The 9,744-nt window shown below is 45.6% G+C and overlaps 1 long non-coding RNA gene across 1 annotated transcript; it reads left to right on the top strand.

Moving 5' to 3' along the window:
• The first annotated feature begins 586 nt into the window (after positions 1-586).
• On the top strand, positions 587-6,683 carry LOC142909686 (uncharacterized). Its single transcript, XR_012932471.1, has 3 exons — positions 587-676; positions 986-1,054; positions 6,294-6,683. It is a non-coding gene; the product is annotated as an uncharacterized LOC142909686 (long non-coding RNA).
• Positions 6,684-9,744: the final 3,061 nt, after the last annotated feature.

The raw sequence follows: 9,744 nt of genomic DNA, 5'->3' as shown, positions 1-9,744 counted from the left end.
TGTACGCAGTGTACACACACACACTGTACACACAGTGTACACACACACACACAGTGTACACACACACAGTGTATACACAGTGTACACACACACATAGTGCACACACACACACATAGTGTACACACACACACAGTGTACACACACACAGTGTATACACAATAATGTCCACGTTGTTGTTGCTGAGCTCACACACCCAAGGGACGGAGCAATGGAAAATGAATCTAAATCAACAACTCCAATCCCGCTCTGTGACGTCACCACTCTGCATTACCTCATCGGCGTGAAACGCCAGGGGGAGGTGTACCTCGCCAGTGACGTCATGTCACCAAGGTATTCCCCCGTCCTCCGCGCTCTTGAGCGTGACGTCACCTCCGCTTGGGTTACTGCCGATATCGTTCCAGTGCCAATCCTTATTTGGGCAAAGCTACGCCCAGTGACTAGCGGCTCATTAACATAATGTGTTCTTTGAAGCGGTCGCGAGTTTATTGCGACGGGTTCAGCACCTACAATATATATCGGATGACACATTAACATAATTTAATCATACTCCATTTTTACGGAGCAGCTCATTGTGGGAGGGGCGTGTCTCGTTTCCCGGAAGTGACGTCATGTCACCTGCTGCCTCGTGACGTCACGAGGTAACAGGAAGCTATCGCTTCCTGCTCTGAAATCCGAGGTGAGAAATTCTCATTGCGATTGTGGTTGTTGTGGTGGTGGTTGTGGTGGTTGTTGTTGTTTACCAAGGTAGAGCCTCTCTCTCTCGTAGGGATGTCAGTTGAGTAGCAGCGAGCATGGGAATCGATGTCCAGGTTGTAACTTTACAACGCGGGGCCTAGCCACGCGGGGCCTTGCCTCCTGCCCTCGCCTGATTGCATTCACTTTAATTATCTCGCTTAAGTTTAATTTGTCTTCACCCGGCTCGCCACTTTGTAACTTTGTTTTATTGTAAATATTCACGCAGTTTTTCTTTTCGTTCTTTTGTTAGCAGGCCAAGCCCGCTTGAGCTGCTATACCGCTCTTGTTATCAGAAGCGACCTGCCCACAACAACACAAGGTGAGGCTTTGTCAACGTGTGAATGTTTTGACTTAAAATTTAGGTGACTGCTGTTGTATATATAGGTATTATGAAAATTGATGAAAATAATGAAAATTAAATGAAATCTGAAATTTGCATAATTTATCCAAAATTATGTTAATCAGTGTAATTATGCGCATAAATTATGCCGATTCGAGATATAATCGTATTAATTTGTGCGAGTGGGCGTGGTTATGATAATGCAGGTCGTTATGGATTATAAGGTCGAGCCTCGGTGACGAGGATTGTGTTATGAATTGGAATAACGCAATTAATCGTATGCAGTGACGCAGGCGTTGTGAGCGTGAATGAGAGAGAGTCGATTCGACTCAGCTCTTTAATTCCGTATTATCGATAAGGATACGATTACTCTCGATTGAACATTACGAATTATGTGTGTTACGGATTATGTGTGGTGATAGTGTGCTTGTGATAGGTCCCCAGGATTCAGATCTCACACGCAGAACAATATTATGCAGAATTTCAGGAAGAATCACACACAAACCTTCTGCTTTGATCAATTTTATTTTCTAGCTAACTTTAATTTTTGGATAATATGAAAACTCAATCTCGGGATGTTGGAATTTCAACACAGCGTTAACATGATACCATCACGATTGCGTTGTTTCACCTCGATAGCGGCACCTGTGGTTAATTCCCGACGCGTAACGCAATCGATCGGTTGTTGAGAGAGATCAAAAACATGCGAACTATTCTATCAAACCTTAACTTTATAATATGCAAACTCGTATACTTGAATTGTTACACAACACGGCACTTGGTCTTTGATTCGTATACAATCCTTAATACATTCTGATATGCGAAGTTATTATGCTTGAAATCGTCAGCACAGTACCACGTTGATGTTCGTTCATTGATTCATAACGATTATGAATTTAAAGCGTTCGACTGAAATACTTCTAATTGCCTTATCAACACCACTCGATGGCCGCAATGCTTCGTTACTTGAATTGTCACACAACACAGCATTCGGTCATTGATCATGCGCGGCCCTTAATGCAATTATTGTCACGTTGTTAACAATAGGATGACTGATTATTATGCAACGCTACTCGTTGAAAGGGCACTCCAACCAGTATTATTCTTGGAGGCACAAATATACGTTTGAATTCGTTATTTCATTCGTGGATACCAGCAAGATTATGCAGAAAGACAAATATTAACGAACGACTCAAGTAGTTCTAATCAACTTCTCAACGCGACTCAATGGGTGGCGATGTTTCCTTTTCAGATCCTTATCTCGGGCCAATCTTTTAATTAATTGTGGCCAGACCCCTGACAGGGAACCAGTTGAACACGCTCTCCACCCCCGCGAGCGGTGCTCCGTGGTGAGGTGCCAAGAATTAATCCTTGTTAATGGGTCAGTTGGCAATTTATGCAGTTAGAAGTACAGCCCCAGCACAATATTACAGAGGAAAATTATGAACACTCTTAAAAACGATGGATTATTCACTCGGTCGTTGCGATGTTTCCACAATCACGGATGGTTCAATGGCTTGAGGTTTTAGGCTTTGTTAATGACCCGTGTGTGTGTGTTGAATGGTATGAGTGGTGAAAGAGTAGGCCAATGATTCTTTGCGTCAAGCAGACGTCTGGTTTGTCGTGTAGTGGGGGGCAGTGTATCATACGTATCAGTTGATTCTTTCAGTAGTTGGTTCGGACTCGACGGACGTTGGTGAACGAGTAGATACGTTGTTGTAGCTGCGATGACCGTCTGGTTGATGGCGTTAGAAGCACGCCCGCAGCGGCGCGGTTGTACGCGGACGGTAGGTAATGCGCGCAGTGCGTCTGCGAGCAGCTGGCACGCTGGTGCTCCGTCGTCGGCGGTTGTAGATTGCAGGCTCACGATTCGCTCGTGGTGGCGCTGGCCACTAATAGCGGCAGCGGGTCGCCAATCGGCGAGTTGTAGAGGCGTCTCCGGCGTCGGTGATGGCTGGTCTTCTGCTGAGACGAGTTGAGCGGGTCTTCTGCTGACATGAGTTGAGATGAGTCTTCTTCTGTTGAGCTGAGTTGAGATGAGTCTTCTTCTGTTGAGCTGGCCCCGAGGCCTGATGAGTTTTCTTCTGTTGAGCTGGCCCCGAGGGCAGATGAGCTTTCTTCTGTTGAGCTGGCCCCGAGGGCAGATGAGCTTTCTTCTGTTGAGCTGGCCCCGAGGGCAGATGAGCTGATTTCAATGCTGAAACGGCTCCTTTTTATGCCAAAAATCTCTCTCCTTCTCGGCTCCTCCTCACGAGGCGGAGCTATCTTTGATCTGATCGTATGTCGGTGGGGGGGGTTCGTGTGTCAGTGGTGAGGGGGGTTCGTGTGTCAGTGTGTATGTTTGTGTGTGTGTCATTTATGACACGGTTCTGTTGGGGTCTTTCCTCAAGCCATAAACATCAAGACAACAGACACCTCGATTCATCTTGGAGGCGTCTGGTTGTCTACTCCATCCATCTAGAGAGAGGGGCGGGTTCCCCCCCTTTTTCGTACACGTTTTCGACGCACAAAGAAATGGTTAAGATTTTTAAAGTTTAACATTTCACATCACGGTTGGTATCTTATCATACACAGTTATGATCCTGCTTGTGATTCATAGTATTTGATTTATTTCCAAGTGAAGATGCTCTTCCGAGCGTATGCATTTTATCACGTGCTGCAGGGAAAGACAAAGGTGGCCGGGATCTTCCCATCTCTCTATACTTTGCAAATATCATTTCGACTCTACATTCTACCAGCCTAATCCACCCCGTTACCTTGGCTCTTAGTTTATTAATTTTCGTCACTTTGTGTGTTTATAAATGTGTGACAGTTTAACTTTAAGCTCGCTCGCTCTTTTGCTGCCCGTGTGCAGGGTGGGGTGGGGGCTACTACTAAGTCCCGTGTGTGGCAGATGGTCCCCGCGATAACGATCTGTTTGCCCTGGCATGAAATTCCTCTCTCGCGCTCTTCGGGAGAGACAAAGGTGGTCGGGAGCACCTCTTTATACTTTAGACGTACAATTCTCAAATAACATTTGGTCCCATGTTCGCCAAGACGCGTGTTTGTAACTACGTCCTCCCGACACCTCTCGGTTTACCGAGGTTCGCATTGTTATGATGGAATTATTAAAAAGAAAAATAATTTTCATTCTGAGTTTAAGAGGTCCGTTTCTTGATTGTTGGAATCCATATCCCTTGGTTCTGTAAGGTTTTATAATGGAATATCGTTTAAGGTTAACACGTTATTATTAATGTTATATTGCAATTTCTTTAAAACTTGTTTGCCTGGTTGCCGTGTGTGGGGTGGGGTGTGTCTCCTCATCAAACCCGGCTGGCTTTTCCAGATGGCCCCTTGTGATAAGGTGTAATTCCTGCTTCTCCGCGCTGTGAGAGAGACAAAGATGGTCGGGGTTGCTTGGGATATTGTTTAAACTCTTTCGCAAGTTTGCCCGTTGTCTCATTCCTTCTCGATAACCTTTGATGTGACTCGGTATTCCTGCTCCAAGCTTTGTTTTAACAGTAAAAGTATTAAAGGTGAAAATAATTTGATAGCGAATTAATCATTGGATAATAATTTACTGATGTGTCTGGTGGCCTGTTCTTAATTGGAGTGAGCGTTAGGATCGCTAATTTTATCTTATTCTTGTTGTTGCCTTTTAATTTTTTTGTTGTTTTACTGGCAAATAAGGAAAAGAATATGTATATGATTTACCCTGTTGGCGTCTCCGTGTCTGCTCTCTTGGTGTTTTGACCTCGGAGGGACCTTTCCTAAGGGGCCCATCAAACTCTTGTTCATCTGGAGATTTTCGCCGATAGCTGTTACATCCTCGCCTTGAGAGTTTTATTATTTCTTTATATATATGGCCTGTTTATGACCGACATCTGGTTTTTCGTGTTTCTGGCTTACGGGTTTGATTCATTAAAAAAATATATATATTGTTTGTCACGAAAGAAAGGAAAAAGAAATCTAGGTGTATGCATCCGTAAATATTCTTATGGATATTAATTGTGGAAAAAGGGCCGTATACAACACTCCCCTGTGTGAGTTCTCTGGTGCAATGTCAAATGTTCAGTACGATCCGTGCTGTATGGACACCGGTCGAATTGATGCCTTTTTGCACCGAGCTGCACCGAGTGCCTTTGCTCCATCAGACAAATTCTGCAGAGGAAGCGACAGCTGCAGAGAGAAAAAAAGAATATCCACACCATCTACACATCAGTTTCGATGCACAGAGGAATGCATATATACAGTCACACGTGACTAACACGTCTATACTTATTCATATATTCATGTTATAGTGAAAAAGTGTCCCAAATTCATCACACGAGCTGTTATGGCATGCAATGAGGGCAAATGTCATAAACGTGCCTGGAAGCGCTCGTATCTTCAAAATGAATGTTAACCCAAAACTCCGAGCACACAATTTCGGCTGTCTGGCTTCAAAATGAATATTTATGAAAGCTAAATTCAGGTGACATAGGAAAGGGTGTTGAAAATAATACTATTTGTGTTATGCAGAAATGCATAAATTAATGTTCAATCGCAACTCAGAGGTGTGAAGCCAGGCACAGATGTCCTTGAATGCTGGGATGAACAGTTCCGACTTCAGCTGCACGTGTGCTGTGATAACTTCCTGACTACATTCTTAGAAAGAGTAGCAGAGGAAAACAAAAATAAACTACTGTTTTTATATAACCTCCGTGCTCAATAGAGTTAGACTTTACTGTAAATACAAACTTGACCCTGTCACACACTCAGAGGTGGAGCCAGGATTTTCAGGTAGGAGGGGCAACCCCTTCAGCAATGAAAAATGATAAGAGTTGTTAGTAAGTAAGGAGTTGTTAGTAGGGAGTTGTTAGTAAGTAGGGAGTTGTTAGTACGTAAGGAGTTGTTAGTAGGGAGTTGTTAGTAAGTAGGGAGTTGTTCGTAAGGAGTTGTTACTAAGGACTTGTCCCTTATATTCTTAGCTCTTTCGGTAAAGTCTCGTTGAAGGGAAACAATAAAATAATAAATATATAAAACAATAAAAATTCTCACGACGTTTTATATATTTTTTATATATTGAATATAAATTACTGCAGTCACGAAAGCTTTAAATCAAAATTTAGCTTGTGTTGCGCCCGAAACGTCGTGATTTATTTTATTTTGTACCTACCACGTCATGACTTTTAACCTGAAAGGACCAAAGAGCATCACGCTGAAGAATATTCTCCGTGTCTCTGGTGGACTGGAGTAGGCTCGTGGCTCGTGGTCACAGCTGTGGGTGACAAGAGTGGCGGATGCAGCGTGCCCAGCCGACTTGGGGACAGATCTGGCTGAAATGAAGCTTTGTACATGACCCGCAGTGGTGAAGTATGGTCAAACAACCTCTCCATTACCGCCATGGAGTTGGGGAAGCCTTCATCCATTGGTGGAATGAGATGGGCGGAGTTTATTTATTCTGTATCAACGATATATTGAAATGACGAGGGACCTTGAAAGTGTTTCTCAGAGGGGAGAAACACCTTAGGCTTAAGTTTCAACGCGTACCATTGAAGTATTGTTCATTGTAAGAGCTGGCAAAGTTGTGGCGGCTTGTAGAAGAATAAAAAAAGATTTCCCCCAAAAAAATCTTGCTCAAAATGCCCCCCCCCCCAATATATTTCTATTAAAAATATTTAAACAAAAATAATAATTGCTGTGCTATGTAAATACAAATAATTTTCTAAACCTTGGCCACAATATGTGGACTTGTCTTCATGTAACAATGCATAGATTTCTGTTTATATGATTGTGGTTATGAAGAAAAAAACAGAGCAATGTTGTAATAGAATAACACTCTTAGCCATTATTGTTAAAAAAATAACATGGAGTCGATTCCCGTTGCGGCTTCCGACGTTCAGATGGAGTCGATTCCCGTTGCGGTTTTCGACGTTCAGATGGAGTCGATTCCCGTTGCGGCTTCCGCCGTTCAGATGGAGTCGATTCCCGTTGCGGCTTCCAACGTTCAGATGGAGTCGATTCCCGTTGCGGCTTCCGACGTTTTAGATGGAGTCGATTCCCGTTGTTGATAACATGGGAATAGATTATTGGTGAATGGAGCTCGTGGAATGGATTTTCAATGGGGGGGGGATAAAGCGGGAATCGAGATGGTGGTAGTGATTATAGCTGATGGAATCGATTACCATTGGGATAATATTGGTGGAGTTATATTATTGTTACTGCTCCTCTGTTTAAATATAATTTACGTGCAAACTTTGCCGACTACACAATTATTAAAACAATGCTCTCGATAACTTTTACCCCGGGGTTTAAATATTGTTTTGTGATTTAAAAAAAAAACCCGAAAGAGCGGGAAACATTGAACGGCCTGCTCACTGATTGGTCCAAGCGGCACCCGGCCACCTCCCACCATCGCCTTCTCCTATTGGACGCTGCCTTCAGCAGCGTTGCGCTCCCATTGGCTCAGCAACCGCGGACCACGATTCGCGTTTCGTCATCATAGCTCGACACGATTCAGGACTGAGAAGGAATCGAAACAACGGAATCGCGTTCGAGTCAAAAACATTTGATTTAAATATGGTACGTCAACAATACAACTTTTTTTTTACATTTATTTACACCGGCGCGAATGCCAACGCGAGTTTTATTGTCGATGTTGAGTTTTGTAATTTCTTACTGTAAAAAAGTTTTCCTCAAAGTCGCTCCCACCTCGGAGCCAATCGGATTTGGCGTCTCCCTTCCCACGTGACGCGAAGTTTTTTTGTTTTCCCGCCAATTTGTTTTGGCTCCTCCCCCTCACCCACCGCCATTTTTTTTAATTCGTGAGGGGGGTGCAGACGCCTGCAAATTTATTTTTGTTGCTCAATTAACGACGAGGAGGAGGACGACGACGAGGACCCGCTAGCAGTGTGAGGTCGCCACTTTTGAGAGAAAGCGTGAGGTAAAGAATGCCCTCTACCGTCCAGGTTGTGGCGTGTAAGTTTGGCCTTTAAGGGTTGGTGTTTAAAGGCTGCTGTTTAAGGTTTGGTGTTTAAGGGATGGCGTTTAAGGGTTGGTGTTTAAGGGTTGGCCTTCAAGGGTTGGTGTTAAGGGTTTGCCTTTAAGGGTTGGCCTTTAAGGGTTGGTGTTTAAGGGTTTGTTTTTAAGGGTTGGCGTTTATGGGTTGGCTTTTACGGGTTTGCGTTTAAGGGTTGGTGTTTAAGGGTTTGTGTTTAAGGCTTGGTGTTTAAGGCTTGGCGTTTAAGGATTGGTGTTTAACGGGTGGTGATTAAGGGTTGGCGTTTAAAGGTTGGTGTTTAAGGGTTGGTGTTTAAGGGTTGCTGTTTAAGGGTTGGTGTTTAAGGGTTGCTGTTTAAGGGTTGGTGTTTAAGGGTTGGTGTTTAAGGGTTGGTGTTTAAGGGTTGGTGTTTAAGGGTTGGTGTTTAAGGGTCGGTTTGCTAGGGTTGGTGTTTAAGGGTTGGCGTTTAAGAGTTGGCTTTTAAGGGTTAGTGTTTAGCTGATCGTGCACCTGGCGTAGCCTGAGTGAGGCCTAGTAAATTGTGCACGTGACACTGCCTGAGTGAGGCCTAGCTAATCGTGTACCTGGGCCAGCCTGAGTGAGACCTAGCTGATCGTGCACCTAGCGCAGCCTGAGTGAGGCCTAGTAAATTGTGCACGGGACACTGCCTGAGTGAGGCCAAGGTAATCGTGTACCTGGGCCAGCCTGAATGAGGCCTAGTAAATCATGCACAAGGCACAGCCCGAGTGAGGCTTCCAGTTACTGTAGCGGCCTAGTGCATGCTCCGTCCACTGCTGCCCTGAGGGAAAGCCGCGCTCTCTCGGCTGCTGCCCTGAGGGAGAGCCGTGCTCCGTCCACTGCTGCCCTGAGGGAGAGCCGTGCTCCGTCCACTGCTGCCCTGGGGCAGAGCCGTGCTCTGTCCACTGCTGCCCTGGGGTGGGGTCGTGCTCTCTCCACTGCTGCCCGGAGGGAGCCCCGTGCTCTCCAATACTGGCTTGAGGGAGAGACGCGCTATCTCCACTGCTGCCGTGAGGGAGCCAGACTCTCTCTCCACTGCTGCCCTGAGGCAGGGTTGTGCTCTGTCCACTGCTGCCCTGAGGGAGAGCCGTGCTTCTGTCCACTACTCCCCCGAGATGTCGCGGGCGCTGCCCCAGAACAAGGAGGTGCTGCTGCAGTCGTTCAACAAGCGGCTCAAGGACGACGTGCGCTCCATCCTGGACAACTTCACGGAGATCATTCGAGACGGCCAAGGGTTGTGAATGAAGAGTCCCCTGTGTGGGCTTCAGTGGGGCCGTCTGGACGGGCAGCAGAGACACGAGAGGCCAAGAAACGACATTCCAGTCGTGGGCTGAGCTCAAGGAGGGCTAATTCGAGCACCATCCTGCGGCGGGGAAAGGAGGCGGTGCAAGCGGTTCAGCCGAGCCTACAACAGCCAATAATCTGCTGTCTGGGAGAGGGGGGTGGGCGCTGTTCAACCCTAACACATTGGCGAGAAGCCGTGCATGTGTGACGAGTGCGGCAAGACGTTTTTCTCACGCTCGGCCTACAAGTATATATATTTTTCTATTCCACTTGTGTGTAAATCTGTGTATACCCCGGATATTTTAGAGATGGCAATTCTCCTGCTGTGTATCCTACTGCTGTCCCTCCCGGCCATGTCTAGTGCCACACTCAACTCTACAAACGGCTACCCTAGTTATTTTGCATC

Source organism: Petromyzon marinus, unplaced genomic scaffold (genome assembly GCF_048934315.1).
Source record: "Petromyzon marinus isolate PM22_M1 ecotype Great Lakes invasive population unplaced genomic scaffold, UKy_Petmar_22M1.pri1.0 PM_G_Scaffold_131, whole genome shotgun sequence".
Classification (NCBI taxonomy): domain Eukaryota; kingdom Metazoa; phylum Chordata; class Hyperoartia; order Petromyzontiformes; family Petromyzontidae; genus Petromyzon; species Petromyzon marinus.
This window is presented reverse-complemented; position numbering and strand designations above follow the sequence as displayed.